Source organism: Microcebus murinus, chromosome 9, assembly GCF_040939455.1.
Source record: "Microcebus murinus isolate Inina chromosome 9, M.murinus_Inina_mat1.0, whole genome shotgun sequence".
Classification (NCBI taxonomy): domain Eukaryota; kingdom Metazoa; phylum Chordata; class Mammalia; order Primates; family Cheirogaleidae; genus Microcebus; species Microcebus murinus.
The window spans coordinates 77,120,989-77,141,775 of record NC_134112.1 but is presented as its reverse complement, the minus strand read 5'-3'; positions in this window follow the sequence as shown (position 1 = coordinate 77,141,775).

The window sequence follows — 20,787 nt, the reverse complement described above, 5'->3', positions numbered from 1 at the left end:
AGAAAAACACAACGGCCAAGCGTGGGTCCATTAGCACCGGCCTAGAAATTTTTGTGCTATAAAGCACAGAGAGGAACCAGGACAAAGGGCACTAGCTTGAGTCTAGCATCAGCCCTAAATCTAAGAGAGCTAAACAGTTACTCACATTTTTACTTTCCTTTCTTTCCTATTCTCTCTTTTTCTCTCACTCTTACACACTCTGCATATATTGACTCATCGAATTCTATTAACACCCCATGAGTAGGCACAAGTATTGTCCCCATTTTCCAGATGCCACTCAACTGCTTTTTACCTCAGACCAAGCAAATTTCAGCCTCATCGCCTGGATTCAGGTTTCAGAACCATATCTCATCCATTGGCAAAGCCCTGCAGGGGCTCAGCTCAGCAGTTCAGGTGAGGAAACCAAACCAGTTGGGGTGAGGACAGGTGGGTTCTTCAGCTCCAGCCATCTCTTCCACCTAAATGCTGGCTTCTGGGATGTTTCTGGCTCTCTGCAAAGTTTTAGAATAAAGTTTTAGCGTTTAAGGGAGAGAAAACTGTAGAAAGTGCCAAAAGATGTGTGGCTGGAACCAGGGACCCAATCCGGAGGTTTGGCTAAAAGCCCACCGTGCCCAGGAGCCCCCAGTCTCTCATAGCCGCTGTCTACACTCAAGTGTGGCTGGTGCAGCAAATGAGCCAGACCCAGGGTGGCCACTACCAGAAGGAACAGATGGTTTCCCGCCTCGATGCTGTCCCGTTCCACACTCCTAACACTGGCAAAGTTGGGGACCCCGCATTACTTCTGTCACAGGTCGCCTCAGCGTGCCGGGTCCTCACTGGCCTCTGCCCACCAGAACAATGGCGTGGGTTTCCCACAATCCCTGGCGCGCCTGCGCTCTGGGGCTCGCGGGTCTCCAGGCGGCTGCGACAAACCTGCTCCTCACGCGCCTGCTGCTCTGATGCCTGCGGTTTTCCTCTGAGGCCTGGTGTTCGCGTCTCTGCTTCAGGTGTTCTCATGTACCCTGTAAGTCCTTTGCTGTGATTTCGATTCCGGTTTCTTCTCTGTACTCCATCCTAAGAATCCCCCTGGCTATGATCTCTACACCCCAAGTAAGGCTCCCCACACTGCAGCCAAGGCCTGGCATCCACTCGGTAGCAATTAATTAAATTCTACTTCATGATCCTGATCCTTCCTGGCCCACAAACCGAGTTCAAATGTCCTGCTGTCTTGGTCCAGTTCCTTCACTGATTTACTTCTATTTAGATTTTTATGCTGTAGAAGTTTCTGTTATATATCTATACTTAAATAAACACATAAATGTACTTACGTTATATGTTACTATAATTGTAATAATGTTATTGCATTTAGACTGGACTCCATCAGCGTTTTCACTGATTGCCTAAGTGAGAATTGTAGACATTACTGAAAGATTCAGAGGAGAAGCTCTAGGGTCACTGGGACCTTTCAGACTATACGATAGGTGTCAGTTACTTAATATATTGATTTAACCATTTAACAAATGTTAGTGGATTATTAATTACATTCCAAACACTGTTCTAGGCATGGAGGGTATTGTAATAAACCACACAAAACAGGCTGTATTCTCATGGTGCTTGCTTTCCAGTGGAAGGAAACAGACAATAAATAATAAATGATTTCAGAGTGATAGCTGATACTACAGAATCTAAAAAGAAAAATGGGAAAGAGAGCAATTAGGGTTGAATATGTATGTCACGTCCAGTTTAAAGTGTAAAAGATAACTGCTGTTTAAAGAGTAATTATCCAGTTAGCATTTCCTTCAGAAATTGATAGTACTTATTTCCTCACACCTCAAGCTAACATTTACTATAATACATCATAAAGTTGTTGCCAATATGAGTAATGTAAAAATGTAATCTCATTATTATTGTGATTATAATTTGTTTTATTTTGAGAGAAGTTGAGCCATTCATATTTCTTTGCTGTGATTTTCTGTTCAGATTCTTTTCCGATATTAGGCTTGAATCATTTTGAATTGATTTGCTTAAGAAGTCTTTAAATAATAGGGGAAATTAGCAGTTGTCACATGTTCTCAATGTGTTTTTCCAATTTTTATTTTCACTTGTCCATGATATTGTTTCCATGCAAAAGGCAAGCTCCTTCTTTTTTCTTAAACATAGTTTGTTTCTAAATATTTGGAGAGTAAGTGGAACTTAGTTCCCCCAGGAGCGAGCCCTAAGATGAGGTTTCATGTGATTTTTTTAAAGAAATTTTTCTCAAAATAAAACTCTTAAGAGAATGAAAGAAGCAGGAAAGAGAAAGGGTTGAAGCCAAGAAAGGGTGTAATTTTATGTAAAGCCTTGGATGGGCAGCTTTAGCCTCATTATATAGAGGGGATCCAATTAAGGGCAGTGGGAGGCAAAATAAGCCTGAATGGGAGTGAGGGAGGGAGAAGGGCAAACACATTGAATCTGGGGAAAGGGATGCACAACAAACAATACAAGGGGCCTTGAGGGATCTGTATAGGCACTGACAGTGTCCCTTAACAATGGATGGTTCAGGGTCAATGTAAGGAAAGAATAGGGAAGTTCAAACCCAACATCTGACTTGCATAAAAATCTCTTTTTATTTACTTGTGATTAATTCTTCAACTAGGTAATAGGAGAAATCCACCCAGTCAGGAAAATTTAGTCCACCCTAACATAGTCACTCATGATTAGTCACATATAATTTGTTTCCTGCTTTCCGTCACCTTTCTCAGTATTTGTAGTCATGACTGAAGATGCCAAAGTTATTGAGAAAGTCATTTTTCAATAAGTTGAAGGCCAAGTAAATACCTATAGATGTAGATCTTGGGGGTCTATGAAAAGTGATAATGTATTGGAAAGGAAACACTTGGTATTGGTTAAGGAACACAGAATTTATTCTTGTACCATTACTTATTAAGAACACCCTTGTGGTATTTCTGACGTAACTGAAAAATAGTCCATGATAGTGACTCTCATTAGCATCTCAGAGTGTTTTCTTCTTGAAGGATGCATAAATTCTACTAAAGACATGTGTTTCTTAATATTGTTCTGAAGTAAGATTTTTATCTTATAAATATCAAGCTGAGGACTCAAATCAATACATATTTGCTAATGTTTGAGAAGACAGTTCGCACAGGCTATGGGTTTCTAGAAGCTTCTCTGAAGGTCACATGGAGTTTATATGGCCTGATACTAGGGCAACTCATAACAGTAACTTTCTCATGGCTGTGCAGGCTTCTCCCAGCAGCATAAACAGGTCAGGTGAGCACTGTATAATGACTGAGGGACATTCAGTATGAAAAGTAGCTTACATCAATGACTTTTTGGTTGTTGCTTTTCTTAACTGAACCTCATATATGTACATGTGATTTTCACCAGGCCTTCTCATGGAGAAAGTTCCAGACATGACTAGGTAAATGCCAAAGATTCTTTATGAGATAGTGTAGTCACATTGAAATAGTGATCCCCTAGGTTTGAAAAATGTAAGTCAAACACAAGGCATATGGCTAAACTATTGGCTCACAGCACTTGGATTTTATCACCACAGATCCCCTGACATTATTTTTGTTGGATACATTTAAGATTTCATGCCAAGCCTATACTATTTTCTGAGCAGTCACAAATTACTAAGCAGTGAATAATATACTTGGCACCAGAAAGCAAAAAATACTTTGTGGTTACTAATTCATCAGTGCTTATCACTTCATTTGAATTCAACAAATATCTACAGAACAGTAGCTTTCACTGTACTGGAGATCATGCAAATATGGATACAAATGAGACGGTCCTTGCCATCAGGGACCAAGACTGATAAATATAAAATAAATGTAAAATATATTCTCATATTTAGATAGGAACACATTGGCAGAAGAATGGCATAAATGATCATGTAATATTATGCAATAATGTGATAATATAGATATTGGTAAACTGATGTTCTAACATTTGGGTTCTCATAAAGCAGTATTCTATGACTGTATATTTCTTTGTTTTTATTTAAATAGATTTAGGAGGGACAAGTGTTTTTTTGTTACATGGCTAAATTACACTCTGTCTAGGCTTTTAATATACCCATCACCTGAATACTATACATTGTACCCAATAGATACTTCATCCCACACTTTCTGTGTTCTGAGTCCCCAATATCCATTAAGTCTGTAGTTCCCAGCCCTTAGGCTGCTGACCACTACTGGTCCATGGCCTGTTAGGGACCCACCGCAAAGCTCCGCCAGCCCCCTCCCAACCCTGTCCATAGAAAAATTGTCTTTCTTGAAATTTAGGAATGGGGATGCACAGTAGGAGGTGAGTGATGAGCGCAGGCAAGCGAATTTACAGCCAATGCCCATTGCTTGCATCACCACCTGAACTCTGTCTCCCCCACCCCCCAACCCCGTCCGTGGAAAAATTATCTTCCATGAAACCAGTTGCTGGTGCCAAAAAGGTTGGGGACTGATGCTTAACAATATAACCATACATACATATTGTTTAGCTCCCACTTATAAGAACATGCCATATTTGGTGTTTTGTTCCTGGGTTACTTTAATTAGAATACTGGCTTCCAGTTCCATCCAAGTTGCTGCAAAAGACATTATTTCAATATTTTTGATGGCTGAGTAATATTCTATGGTATGTGTGTGTGTATATATATATATATACACATATACATATATATTAACACATACACACACACACACCCCACATTTTCTTTATCCACTTATCCCTTGTTGGGCACTTAGGCTGGTTCCATATCTTTGCAATTGTGAATTGTGCTGCAGTAAACATACAAATGCAGGGGACTTTTTTCTATGACTTATTTTCTTTTGCGTAGATAATGAGTAGTAGGATTGCTGGATCAAATGGTAGGTCTACTTTTAGTTTTTTGAGATATCTCCATGCTGTTTTTCCATAGAGGTTATACTGTTTACATTCCCACTAACAGCACATAAGCATTCCCTTTCAGCACATCTGCACCAGCATCTGTTCTTTTCTGACTTTTTGATCATGGCCATTCTGACGGGTAAGGTGGTTTCCCATTGTGGTCTTATTTGAATTTCCCTAATGATTAGTAATGTTGAGCATTTTTTCATGTTCATTGGCCGTTTGTTTCTCTTCTTTTGAAAAATGTCTTTTCATGTCTTCTGCTCACTTTTTAATGGGGTGGTTTCGTTCTTACTGATTTGTTTGTTCCTTATAGGTTCTGGATATTAGGCCTTTGTCAGAAGTATAGCTTGAAAATATTTTCTCCTGTTCTGTAGGTTGTCTATTTACTCTATTGATTATATCTTTTGCTGGAAGAAGTTTGTAGTTTAATTAATCCCATTTATTTTTCTTTTTGTTCTATTTGCTTTTGGGATCTTAGTCATAAATTCTTTCTTTTCTTTTCTTTTCTTTTTTTTTTTTTTTTTTGAGACAGAGTCTCACTTTGTTGTCCAGGCTAGAGTGAGTGCCATGGTGTCAGCCTAGCTCACAGCAACCTCAAACTCCTGGGCTCAAGCGATCCTGCTGCCTCAGCCTCCCGAGTAGCTGGGACTACAGGCATGCACCACTATGCCCGGCTAATTTTTTCTATATATATTAGTTGGCCAATTAATTTCTTTCTCTTTATAGTAGAGACAGGGTCTCGCTCTTGCTCAGGCTGGTTTTGAACTCCTGACCTCAAGCAATCCACCCATCTTGGCCTCCCAGAGTGCTAGGATTACAGGCATGAGCCACGGCGCCTGGCCTCTTAGTCATAAATTCTTTACCTAGGCTGATCTCAAAGATAGTTTTTCCTAGGTTTTCTTCTAATATTTTTATGGTTTCAGGGCTTACATTTAAAATTTTAACCCACTTTGGGTTAATTTTTGTATGGTGAGACACATTCTTCCACATTGAGGCTATCGAGTTGTGCCAATACCATTTATTGAATAGAATGTCCTTTCTCTAGTGTATACTTTTATCTAATTTGTTGAAGATCAGTTGGTTGTACGTGTTTTGCTTTATGTCTTTTTTCTCTTTTCTGTTCTGTTAGCCTGGGTGTCTGCTTTTATACCATGCTGTTTTGGTTACTATAGCCTTATAGTTTAATTTGAAGTCAGGTAATGTAATGCTTCCAGATTTATTCTTTCGCTCAGAATTGCATTAGTTATCTGTGCTCTTTATTAATTCCATAGAAATTTTGGGGTTTTTTTCTAATTTTTGCAAAACAATGTTCATATTTTGTTAGAAATTGCATTGACTCTGCAGATTGCTATGGACAGTATGGACATTGTAATAATCTTAATTCTTCTAATCCATCAGTATGGAATGGTTTTCCTTTTGCTTATGTCATCCATGATTTCTCTCATCAGTCTTTCACCTCCTTGGTTAAATATATTCCAAGTTTTGTTTGTTTTTGTAGCTATTGTAAATGATATTGAGTTCTTGATTTGATTCTCAACTTGGCTGTTATTGGTATATCAAAATGCTAATTATTTAGATTCATTGATTTTGTAACCTGAGCCTTTACTAAATTCATTTATCAATCTAGGAGTCTTTTGGAGGAGTTTTTAGAGTTTTCTAGGTATATGATCATATCTAGGGCAAACAGGGATAGTTTTACTTCCTCTTTTCCAATGTGGCTGCCCTTTATTTCCCTTGTCTGATTGCTCTGATTAGGACTTTCAGTACTCCATTGAATAGAAGGGTGAAAGTGGGCATCCTTGTCTTGTTCTAGTTCTTAGGGGGAATCCATTCAACTTACTCCATTCAGTATGATGTTGGCTGTGGGTTTGTCATATATGGGGCTTTTATTATTTTGAGGTATGTTTCTTCTATGCCTTGTTTGCTGTGGGTCATTATCATGAAGTTGTGCTGGATTTTATTGAATGCTTTCTGTGCATCATTTGAGATGACTATATGGTATTTGTTTTTAATTCTATTTATGTGATGAATCGCATTTATTTATTTACATATGTTGAACCATCCTTGCATCTCTAGGATGAAACCCACTTGAACATGGTAAATATTTTTTGATGTGCCGTTGGATTTAGTTTGCTAGTATAGTGTTGAGGATTTATGCATTTATGATCATGAGGGATATTAGTCTCTAGTTTACAGTTTTTGTTGTATCCTTTCCTGGCTTTGCTTTCAGGTAATACTGGCTTCATAGAATGAGTTAGGAAGGATTTCCTATGGAGCAGTTTCATTATGATAGTTATAGGCTCTTTGTGAGTATGGTAGAATTCAGCTATGAATCCATCTGGTTTGGGGTTTCTCTTTATTGGGAGATTTTTTATTGCTTATTCAATCTTCCAGCTCATTAATGGTCTGTTCGGAATTTCTGTTTCTTCCTGATTCAAGTTTGGGAGGTTACATGTTTCCAGAATTTTTTTTCACATGCTCTAGATTTTCTAGTTTGTGTACGAAGAGGTGTTCATAGTAGTATGGGAGGATCTTTTGAATTTCTGTGGTATCAGTTATAATGTCTCCTTTTTCATTTCTGATTGAGCTTATTTGAATCCTCTTTTTTTCATGGTTAATCCAGCTAGTGGTCTGTCAATTTTGTTTATCTTTTCAAAGACCAACTTTTAATTTCATTGATCCTCTGTATTGTTTTGTGGTTTGTTTTTTATTTTTGGAGGGTTTTTTGTGGTTTTTGTTTGTTTGTTTGTTTCAGTTTCATTTAGTTCTACTCTGAATTTTGTTGTTTCTTGTCTTTTGCTAGCTTTACATTTGCATTTTTTCCTAGTTTCCTGATGTGTGACATTGAGTTGTTAATTTGTGATTTTTCTGTCCCTTTTTTTTTTTTTTTTGAAACAGAGTCATACTCTGTCACCTGGGCTAGAGTGCAGTGGCATCACCATAGCTCACTGCAACCTCCAATCCCTAGGATCAAGCAATCCTCCTGCACTGCAAGAATAAGTTTAACATTTCAAAATTAGAAAGGTCTCTGTCTCTTCTCATTTTTGCTCTATGTTGATACACATCTTCATTTGATGGACTTAAGAATTGACATAAACACATCAGAAGATAGCATTAATTTGGGTGGGGGTGGTCACACAGTATCATGTGTGATGGCTACCACAAGGCTGCTTAATCTTGGGCAGAGCCTCCTTGTGACACCATGGGGTGGAGAAAGGAGACTTTCTGAAAGACCTTGTTGTCCTATTCCAAAACATGAGGTTTTCATTATTTAAAATGTTTTCTCATGTATTAATCATTATCTTGATTTGTCCTCACTATAATCACATGTGTTACATAAGAAATTTATTAGCCTCCTTATGTTAGAGAAGAAATTAATGCCATAAATGCTAAGTAAATTGCCCAGAGTCAGAGAGCATGTTGGTTGTATCTCTGGGACTAGTACAGTTAGACTTTTTTTTTAAGAGAGCCATGCATTATTTTTCTACTTAAAATAAGATTTATTAAGTTTTACTTTATACAGAATAAAATTCATCAATTTTAAATGTACAATTCAGTGAGTTTTGTTAAATGTATACAACTGTGTAACCATCACTACAATCAAGAAACAAAACAGCTCTTTCTTGCCCTCTATAGTCAATTTCCTTCCCCAACCCCCAGCACCTGGCAACCACTCTGCTTTCAGTCACTAGTATTATGTCTTTTTTAGAATTTCATATAAATGAAATCACAACTTTCATAGTCTGCTATGTCTGCCTTCCTTTGATGAGCATAATGCTTTGGATATTTATCCATGTTATTACAGGTACCAGTAGTTTGTCCCTTTTCTATTCAGAAGAGTATTCCATTGTGTGGATTTACCACAACCTTTTTATCCATTCCTCAGTTAAAGGACATTTGCATCATTTAGAATTTGGGGCTATTACACATAAAGTTATTATAAGCATTCATGTCAAGTCTTTGTGGAGATCTATGTTTTTATTTTTTCCTGGGTAAATATCTAGGAGTGAAATGGTTGGATTATATGGTAGCTGGCTAAGTTTATAAGAAAGTGCCAGTTTCCTAAAGTGGTGGTAGTATTTTCACTTTTCACCAGCAGTGTGTCAGAGTTCCAGTAGTTCCATACTCTTTCTACCACTTTGTATTTTAGACATTCTAGTGAGTGTGAAATGTAATGTGAGTGTGTTTTAAACTTCCATTTAACACCATAAAGTGTGGTGAGGGATAGAGATTGGAAGTAGGACTTATCTCCAGAATCATGGACACGTTCCTTAAACTCTCTATGCCTGAGTTTCCTCATCTTTAAATTGTACCTGATAATAGTACCAACTTCACAGGATAGTTTAATGATTAAATGAGCTAAGGACAGTCATGTGCAACATAACAACATTTCAGTCAACAAGGGAACACATATACACTGGTGGCCCCATAAGATTATAATGGAATATATGCAGAAACCTGATATATGGCACTTGATATTGACATTGGTGATATAATAGGGGAAGTGACTCATATTTGATAATGATACTGGGACATATGGTTTTCCATATGAAAAAATATATATAAATAAAAATATGTATGTCATATATGTTTGTGTAAGTTCACTCTATGATACTCTCAGAGATCAACAAAGATGACATTGCATAAGGACCCTCTTCTCAAGTTGTATTCCCATCTTTAAGTGACTCATGACAGTATATGAAACACTTAAAAGAATGTCTGGGGCTTGGCAAATGTTTAATGAAGATTAGCTGTTATTTTTGTTCTTAATTGTTACTATCATAGCTCAAAAAGCAGTTGGAAATTTCGCTCTGAGGTCACATTCTATATTATCTTTCTGGAGCTATGAGACTTGTTGCAATTGTTTTATAGCAGGAGAGGTAATACCGTAATAAGGAATGCATTGGGAGAATGTCCACTTCTTATATGTCCATATACTCCAGATAAAAAATTCATTGGCAAGAGGCAAGGGGTAGTTTAATCTTGTTTCCATATGGAGAATGTAGAAACTCATTTATTGATCCATAGACAACAGCAAAATTGGGTTGGAATTTAAAGGTAAAAGAGACAGAGAAGCAGAAGGAAAGCACCTCAGGATAGATGCTCCAGGGTCAAGAAGGGAAGGAGGAGTTAGGAAGTGGCAGCAGGTTAGGCAGCACAGGCAGTATCTTAGGTAAAGCCTGGGCAGCATAAAGAGGCCTCATGGACAACTCTGGGATGATGGTTTGGATGAGTGAGGTGAAGGCAGACAGAATGGAGAGGACTAGAGGAGCAAGATCTACACTGAACTAAGAAGATCGAGTTGGTGCTAGAGAAGTGAGCCAAGTTTGAGAAAGGGGAAACGTGGTAGCTTCTGTAGGCTGAAGATACGATTTTTACTGAAATATAATAGATTATTCAAACTGAGAATTATAAACTCCTTTATACACTCAATAAAGCAGAAAGTATTTCTACAGACAAAATAGGAAAACCCTCATGGTGGACAGAGCAAACCTACATCAGTGACAGATTGTGGCTCCAAGCCTTTGGCAAGTAATTTTGCACCCCCTCACTTTCCCTGGTAGTCACTAAACATAACAGTCTGGATCACCTTGAGCCACATGCCCACCCACTCCAACCTCCCTACTTTGACACCTGGGCCAATCTTTTCTACCATTCTTACTACATGTGTTCTGATTTTCCTATTCCATTCCCCCCATTCCATCACTTCCACATCCAGCCTCAGTATCTCTCTACCTGCCCCTAGTCCTGACACTTGGACCTTTGTTCCCTGCTTTTCCTTCCTCTCTCCCTACATTGTCCCCTGCTCATCCCACCTCATTCCTTGAGGCCTTCTCAGTCTGAGGAAGGAATACATTTAGCATCCTTGTCTCCTGAATTGTAGTGTCTCTGCTGTGATGAACACCTACTGCACCACCATGTCCACCTGTGCTCATGTTCTTGACTTTGTGGAACTAACAGGATTTGGTTTCACATCAAGCTCAGTTCCCATTTCTGTCTCCTCTGGTGCACTCACTCAATCTCAATCAATCTCTCTCTCTCTCTCTCTCTCTCCCCTTAAGCAATTCAAATAAATGTTTTCCCTCCTGATTGGAGGAAGATGAAAAATGTCCCACTTCACAGGAGATTTGTGAGGACTCATTTGAAGCTCCTGAAGTGTTTTGAGAACCTGCCTGGTTCTCAAGAAGCCTGAGTTCTTGACGGCGTGGCTGCACGTCTTCTTTGCAAACGTGTCTGGGCTTTAGATACAGCTTCCTCATGGCAGGAGTGGACTGAAATGAAACTGCAGTGTGTCCAGCCACCATTTCAAATGCAACCCTAATGCAAGTAACCATTAGTACTGCACTCCTTTTTGTATTCAAAGTGCTTCAAATATAAATATAATATTTTTTCTACTGTGATTTCCTCATTTAGAGGCTTTCATGTAGGAATGGTAAATACATGCAAGAGTGTATAATAATACTTCTTATGGTAAAGAGTAAGCTCTGAGTGAGGTTTTAGTCAAGAGTTTCTCTTATGTTATTTGATCAAATGAAATTACTAATTTATATCTGCAACAAACGTCTGGCTCAAACTATATTACATAATCAAAATGTGAGTGAGGTATAGTAAGAGAAGCACATGATGCCACCCAGAAGGTCCATCTGTGGGACTTTCCATGTAACTATGTTAAGTAGGAGGAAAGTCTATCCATTGCAGCATTATGCAGGAGACAGTTGTAGAATCAAAATCAGAAAGGATTCCTGGACCTTTTCAGACTATGGGTGACTGCACCCTTAGACCACATTTTCTCAGGAGTGTGGGGAGGGGACAGGAAGTTTAAATAATTCCAGAGCCTCATCTTCTGCTTCTTTTTCCTCTTTATCTTTTTACATCATGGAATCAACCTAAATAAAATGGCAGAAACCCACGCTCTCTTTCTGTAACCTGAAGCTAGACAGATAATTTTATAAGAAAAAATATGAGGGAAGAAATTCAGAAATGTAAACAACAGATAAATCAAACTAGATCCCGTTGGAATCATTTTCTTCAGGCAGAACAGGCTCCTACATTGATTATAACCTAATAAAATTCCTCAGCAGGGATGAAAAGGAATAGCACATGTTTGTATTGACCCTAGAGAAGCACCTTGCCTCCACTCCATGTGTACCTTTTAAAAAATCTGTTTAATTATTTGTGGGTTTTTTTGTTTGTCTCTTCTCCCTGTGCTTAGTTTCCTGAACATACAAGTGAGATCCAAGGTACGTTTGTCACGTTTGCTTAACACAATTTTATGTCACTCAGAATTAGCATGGATACTAATTTCTGTGACAGTCCAAGAGACAGTGTTTTACTCAGGCCTGACAGTAGCTCACTAGTGCTTCAAATTCCTTTTGCACACAAGCAGGGACCTCCGGTCCTGGGCCCTGGCTGAAGCACAGTCTCCCTCAGCTGAAGGCCGAGAGGGTTGTGGCAAGTGTCACTTGCACACAGACTGAGGCAGGTGCAGACAGGAGGGTGACTGAACAACCAGCCTCCTGGAAAAAAGCCAATCAAATGTGAGCAGACCATCCAAGTGAGGCATCTATCTGAGGGGCAGGGCAGAGAGGGTGAATTCAGGCATTGAGTTCATTGGATACAACTGAAACCAGCCACCAGAGGAAATTCCAAACAGAGGGGAGAGGAAAGAGCCTCATTTAGGTCCCTGCTCTCTTGCTGCAATCTATGTTACTGTGCTACATCATATAAACTATCTAAGCCTCAGTTTCCTCATCATTGACATAATTGCAGTTTCTACCTCAGGCATTATGAGGAGGAACTTTGATGATGCATTCAAAGTATATAATATAACTTCTGACATAAAGTAGAAGCTCCTTATATATTATTTGCTGGAATCATTACTATTATAATTGTTATTTATCCTTAACAAAGGGGAGAGTGGCTGTGTGGCTACATCAGGTTTTACAGAGAGTTCATGTACTTGGTGTGGCCAGAAGGGATTAAAGAAATCCTATCTAGACAAACACAAGATGTCTGGCACAAGTTGGTTCCCAATTGCTCTCCCCATATTAAAAAATGAGGAAACTGAGACAAACAGAGATTAAATAATTTTTTCAGGGTCACACATAGCAGAGCTAAAATTCAAGCCTTAGCAGTTTGCTCTATCCTGATAGCTGAGGGTTACCAATATAACTCTTAGTTTCTTAGAGTCATCCACACTCCTCACGTTTCCCAGATTATGGCATTTCCCATTTTAGTTTCTGTCTGGAACATTCATTCTTTCCCATCTACTCAACTTAATAATCTTCTGCTCAATCTTGAAGTTGCAGCTTAAATATTATCTACTGGGTCCTGGTGAAGCCCTTTCTAAGGCCACCAGGAATGTGGGTTTCTCCCCCAAAGGGCTCACATCAATCTTTGTCATGACATCGGATTTTGGGTTGGGTTGAACTGCCATCCACTCCTTTGCACCAGGGCTCTTAACTTGGTGTTTCTGAAAGAGCTTCAGAGATAGGTCAGTGAATCAGGCATGTGGATATGCGTATGCACACACATGCACACACACAAGGACAAAAACACACACATATGTAACAGTAATTTTTAATTTGATCTTTCCAAATAACCTTGGTGTACCCATTATTTGTATGTCCATTATAGGCTGCTCCTACGGACAGGCACTGTATACTCATCAGTGTTGTCATGCTATGTCAGAATAGCTTCCCACTGGCAGAAAGTAGGAAAAATGTGTCTTGCCATTAGGATGATGAGCATGTGTCTTTGTTTGCTTTAGGATTGGCTTAAATTAGAAAATGTCAAAGAAACTAAAGAGGAAATATCAAATAGCCTGTGGCTTTGCTTTCTATTGTATGTGAAGAACACCAAAGCCCACATACTTTTCCTATGACAACATTCTAGCCAGTGGAAGAAGCATGAAGCCAAAAATGCTGAAGTAGCATCTCATGTATTTTGTTCCAAAAATATATTAATGTATACCTTTTTCAAGAAAAGAAGGCTGAAGTTCCAAAGGCAAAAATTTACTGAAACTTGATCTGCCCTGATGCAGCAACCTAGTCTTAAAATAGCAACAAGGTAATTGGTAAGAAGCCATGTAGCCCCAAATGGCCATTAGTGTGTGATTTGGAAAACAGGAACAGGTTAAAATAGTGCCCCTATTCATTCCTCAGTGGGAATGAAAGGACATAAATCTAGAAAAGTGCATGGGCTGCAATGTCAAAGACCGTTTTTAATTTCTGCTTGTCATTTAATGTAGACGAGAGATGCATTCTCATTAAAATTTATTTTTTTAGCAAAATCAAGTTTATTTTTAATTCAATTTGTGCACTGTGAGCTTCTTTTTTCCCTTCTCCTTATTTTTAAAAATACTGCTGGAAATTAACTTTGAATGCAAAAATTGATGGAAAAGACATAATTCTTTATAGAAAGTATTTTGATCCAATGCAATAAAATAAGCTACATACAAAATTTTGCTTATAAACTTATATAAATATCTTCAGGAGGAAAAGCCATACTTATCTTTCATCAGATTCCCATTCAGAACAATAACATGAAGATATGACTATCTTGAGGGAATGGACATCTTTGTAATCTGCCTTCTCCCCACAGCATCTAGGAGAGTGACTACAAGTAATACCCAACAATCTTGGTCATGGTGGTCATGGTTTTCCCATTTGGTAAGAGATACTGACCACAAGATACAAGGTTGGCTGAATAAACAGAAATATATGTGAATTATAATTTAAATGCTGAGTTCAAATCTTTATTCTTAATCAAGGGAAGAAAGAAAGACTCTTAATATCTTGTGCATTGGAGAAGGAAGATCTGACTGGGAGAATGTAGAATAAAAATTTATTTTTTTCAATTGATCCCACAAACTGGTGGGGTAGAATATGTTTCTTTGTTTGTAGTGTAGTTCTATAATAGATCCATCAACATCTTTAACAATTAAAATAAACATCATTGGGGTATTGATATTTTCAATATCATGATATAAATACATAATGGTTTTCATCCATGTTTCCTGGCTCACAACTCTCCATAGCCCTTGTGACATTACACAGAATCTCTGTCTCTCTCTCTTTCCCTCCTTTCACCTGCACAAGGCAAAACTCTAATCTGAATGTGGAGCATGAGACCCTCATCCCAGAGTAGGTCCTGCCCCATATCCTGGAGAAAGTAATGCTGCACAGAGAGGCCAAGAAGTATCTGAACAAAAAGGCTCTGCTGGGTTTAGATCACACGCTTCTAACCTAATCACATTTCTACATAATTGCTAGTCATGCCTATCTAATGAAGTCTCCGTAAGAAGGAGACAGGTGGAGGTCTGGAGGGTGGTGTGCCTAGAGAGGGTAAGCGAGCTCCATACCCCTTCCCCATACCTCACCATATGCATCTCTTCATCCCTATTCTTTGTAATATCCTTTATAATAAACCAGTAAATTTGTTCTCCTTAGTTTTTTGACACACTCCCTCAAATTAATAAAACGCGAAGAGGGAATTATGGGAACCCCAACTTGAAGCCAGTTGGTCAGAATGTCCAGAGGCCCAGACTTGTGATAGGAGATGTCTAAAGTGGAAGTAGTTTGGGGGATTGAGCCCTCATTCTCCAGGCAGGTAATGTGGGAATTGAATTAGAGGACATCCAGCTTATGTCCAGTGCAGATCAGAATGCTCATTTGGTGTTGGGGAGAAACCCCACCCCACCACATTGTTTTTTTTGGAAGTTTTCTTCTATGTGGATAATTGTGTTTGGTGAAAGAATAGAAACAAGCACTATGTGTGTGTGTGTGTGTGGTTTTTCCACATTCACTATATTGTTATGCACTGAATTGTGTCCCCTCCAAATTTATATGTTTAGCTTTTTAAACCCCAGTAGTTTAGATCTAGTGATGACATGGGCCTCAGAAGGAACCAATTCTGCCAATACCTTGATACCAGACTTCCAGCCACTAGAATTTTGAGAAAATTCGCTTCTGTTGTTTAGGACTGTGGTGCCCAACCCCCAGACTGCAGCGCGGTACCTGTCCATGGGCTGTTAGGAACCCAGCTACCCATCACCGCCTTAGCTCCGCCTCTCTCCCCCCCCTCCACAGCCTCTCTACCACATCCATGGAAAAATTTTCTTCCATGAAACTAGGAACCAGGCTGCACAGCAGGAGGTGAGTGGCAGGCAAGCTTCATCTATATTTACAGCCACTCCCCATCGCTCTCATCACTGCCTGAGCTCCACCTCCCTCCCCCACCCCATACTTCCCTGGTCCATGGAAAAATTGTCTTCCATGAAACTGGTCTCTTATGTCAAAAAGGTTGGGGACCACTGGTTTAGGCCACTCAGTCTGTGGTATTGTCACAGCATCCCTAGCAAACTAATACAGATATACAGAATAAATCTCAGGGGATCCTAGGCAAAGAGAGAGAATCCAGGCTAAGGGACCCTAAAGGAAACACTAAGCTGTACACAGAAGTAGATATGATTTATTAATCCCTATGACCACGGCCTAGGGAAAGGAGAAAGCTCTTAGGATCAGAAATAGATGGGCAGCTCCAGGGTTCTGAGTTTTAAGTGCCTTCATCGTATGTTAAACCTATTAGATATTGTGATGCTTCTGGTGTAGGATTCAAGATTCATGTGTCTGGTAGTTTATTTTTTTATTTTTACATAGAGAAGTGTAGGAAAATTATTTTTCACAGATATAAAATCTCAATGTTAGGAGTAATGGAAGATAAAAGCCTATAAGGGCAGACAGGAAAGGAAACCCTTATCTGACTAGGTCACAGATCAATTGACTTTGCAGCACTGCTTCTCCTTCTGCATCTTCCACTCAACACTTTTAGTTGCTTTTCTCTGCCCTAGTCCCCACCCTTTAAGGACATCGGTGATCCCTGACTCCTTGCCCTTCATACACTCCCACTGGGTGGATTCCTCCATTTTCAGGATTTCAGATATCATCTAAGTGGAATTAGGTACCTGCTTTCTTAAAACCTGAGCTTGCATCCTGGGCTTTTCCCCTTATTTTCCAGTAGATTACTTTAGGAAAGTTGGTCAGACTAAGGTCTTAGCTTCTTCAGATAATAACTGTGTAACCATCACAGGATACTATGAAGATTACATCAGAAAATGCCTATAAGTCCTTAGCACAGGCTTGGCTCAGGAAAGTATTCAATAAATAAAAGCTAAAATAAAAATAACAATAAACAAGCCTACGGTGTTTACTGTACCTGTACTGACCTAAAACCTTTATGAACATCAACTCATTTCATTCTCAGCACATGAGAAAATGAAGGCACTGAGAAGTTATGTGACTTGCCCACACTCACATAGCTAGTAAATGATGGGCCTTGAACTCCAAATCAGGTAGTCTGGCTTTAAAGACCATGTTATCAAAATATTAGACATCCTTGGTCTCTCTGTTATTATCCATTGTTAAAAAGATAGCCCTCAGCTCTCCCTTGAGCTTCTAAATCACAGAGATATTTTAAAAAAAAAAAAAGCTGTCCCTGTACCCCACAGGCACCCCAAATGCAACATGATCAAAACGAATCCTCCCAAACTGGCTCCTCCACCTATGCCACTTCCTCAGGACTTGATGACATGGCCCTGGCAAGAAACCTGGTGTCAGATTAGATTCCTTGCTTTTCCTTGACCATCCCATATCCAATCAGCCAGTCATTGGTTTCTAATTCTCTCCTGTCCTCTCTATCCCTAAGAATTCCCTAGTTCAAGATTTCATGGTCTACATAATGGCAACAGCTTTCTAACTGATTTTTCTACCTTCAGGTTCAAAAATCCAATTTCTCCCGGTGCATCTTCTCTGAAGATTTAAAATACAAATCTGATCATTTCAATCCTTCCTAAAGGATTAACTGCCATTTCCTTAGTATTACTCTTCGTATCTGATACCTTTCCAGCCTCAACTCCCATTGCCCACCAAGTTCCACATCTGCCTTCTACCTCAGCCATCCCTTACAGGCTTTCACACTCTCTCCATCTCTCAGTCTCTCTGTCTCTGTCTCTGTCTGTCTCTCACAAAAACATAAACACACACATACAAACACATACACTATGATGGTGTTTCAAAAATACTATAGTGGAGTCTACATTTGAAAACATTATTCAGTATATCTACTAAGAATACATAATAGGAAAAATATTTTTACTTAATTTCCTACTCCACCGTTTCCCTCACTGCCACAAAGCCCACAAAATTCAAGTTTTTACTTGTAGAAAAAGAAAAGTCACTTTTTATAAGCAAGCAAAATTTTTTTAAATTATCTTTCAAAGACACAGAACCTACACAACAATCACAAACAAGCAACATTACTCATATATTCTGTTTTTGGCATTGTAATACCTGACTTTTTATCTGAAGGATAAGTTTACTGAATTTCTGCTGGAGACAAAATGGAAGACTAGCTTGTGACTAGTTACCACTTTTGTCCGCTGAAATCAAAATGCTTTAAGGACACAGAAATGTAATTGTTGAAGAAGCAACATTATCTTACCCTTGCTGTCCTAAATTCATAGTGTTTCATTGTGTCCAAAATGCAGCCCAGGAAATTATAGGATGATGCAAATTTCTAATCTAAGCTGCTTCTTTCTTCAATTGCAGTTTCTCCTTTTATTGACTAAAGCCATTGTAAAAGTATGTATAAAATTAATAAATGCCCTTTGATCACCTGTCCCCTGTGGTCTAGCACTCAGAAAAATTCTTCATAGTGCACACATAACCATGGTCAGATGCTGTTCTGGAGCCTGGAGTGAAAAGAAAGAATAGGTACTAGTTTGAAGTTACTTTGTGCTAAGATGGTATGTCACCCCATGCACTTCTGGGGGCAGTATTGTGTAATGGTGGAATGCACAGGCTTGGGAGTCAAGGTCATCCAACCAATCTTCTTTCTGTCTGTAAGACTTACTGACTGTGTTGACCCAGGGCAAGTCGCTTAATCTAAGGCTTAATTACTTTATCTTGGAGGAAAAAAAAAACTTCAATTGGAAATTGTATGTAAAGTACATAATGTAAATGTTGTATAATAAACAAAATCTCTTTTTATGTATGAAGAATTCTAAAGTAGCACAATGTTTTAAACTTTTATTGGCAATTTCAGCCAGACTAATTTCCAGCAGCACATAGGAACAGAACATCACTAAAATTATTAGTTACTGAAGTTGACTCTCACTATTCAGGAACTAAGGTTTTTTACAGGATACAAAACATATATATTTTTTTGGCTGCTCAACTCTCAAAAACATTGTATACTAAATGTTACGGTCTTATTGGTTTTTTCCACTTTTACAAAATTGTTATTTTACATAATAATAAGCACAATTATAAATATTAAACTCAGAAATTTCTTAATTTCTTCAAAACCTCTAGTCTTCATTAAAACCTAGCAGAGAAAAATAAAATCATTTGTAATGATTTATACCTAAAAATTACATAATTATATATTGTTGGCCCAAGCCCATTCTTGTCCTTAAATGTTATTTAGGATTAGCAAATTGGGATAGGAAAAGACATATATTTCAAGAGAAATTATATGTCTGCGTATTACTTTAAGGTTTATAATTAAATGTATTCTGTATTGAAATGTTAGAAACCAAATAAGTGATTGGTGGATAATTCCAATTATAGATATAGTATAACAATCATAAGACAAAGACCCTCCAGAGTACTAATTTTTTAATGATAATTATACATACATTTTAATATAGTACATAAATAAAATAGAGCATGTTGTGCTTGGATTAGAAATTTGTAGTTCTTAGTCAAATTAAACTCATTATAATTAAACTCATACATTTTATTTAATATCCTATCCCTCAAAATGAAAATATTAAGCCCATTTTATATTCCAAATGTAAACTTTAAATCATCTAATAGAGGAAAAATTTTGAAAAGTATTTCAAATAAATAATCATTGCCATATATTGAGCACCTTACACTTTTGTAACAAACACTGTACTCACTGACTTTTGTTTATTTTCTCTAGTCTTCTCAACGGTTAACCTTTTTACATTTTATAATTGGGGAAACAAACTCAGAGAGGGTAACTTATCCAAAGTCAACAGCTTACATATTGCTAAACTAGAATTAGCTTGCTCTTTCCCCTCCATACCAATACCAATGATTGGGCTTCTCATGAAAAACTAACAGCACATAGATTGTAGAATTTCATTTAAATGATACTTCTGACAAAAGTTATTTGTCAAAACGTTACAAGACTCTACGAACATATAAAAGCAGTGAGATACAGTGGATGATGGGTTTGTAGTTCCTTGTGACTGATGTACCTTAAAAAATATAATAATGATTATCATAGTCAAATGCCACATAACAAATATAATGAAATAAAGGAATAATTTTTTTAAAGCTGGTCTTTGGTTTTCTGTTTTCATATTATACTCTATTGGTATCTGAAAAGCCATGTCTAATCATCATAAATGCAACAGTCTCAAAAAACAGAATGCAAGTATAAATGAGAAAACAGAGTTTACTCTTTTAAAAAGGCTTGGCAAGAAAAAATGATACCCATAACAAGCTATTCATAAGAAAAAAATATCAACATGACTATTTTAAAATGAAGTTAAAAGGAGATGCCATTTTCACCAATCAGATGAATAATGACTGCAGAACTTGAAAAAACCCAGTGCTAGTAAGGAAAAGCAACCCTCTCATTCATTATTTATTAATGATATCATTAGTTGGAACAAAATTTTTGAAAGATAATTTTGTAAGTATCTATCTAAATTAAAATGTATATACCCTTCACGTTAGCAATTCCATTTCATTCCGGCAAAAGTGTTCCAAGATACACACTTATATGATACTAACTATAAAATTTTTGATGCAGAAAAAAAATCTCCAAAACTGACATGTCCATTAAGAAGAAATTTCTTTAAATAATGTCATATAGTGATGC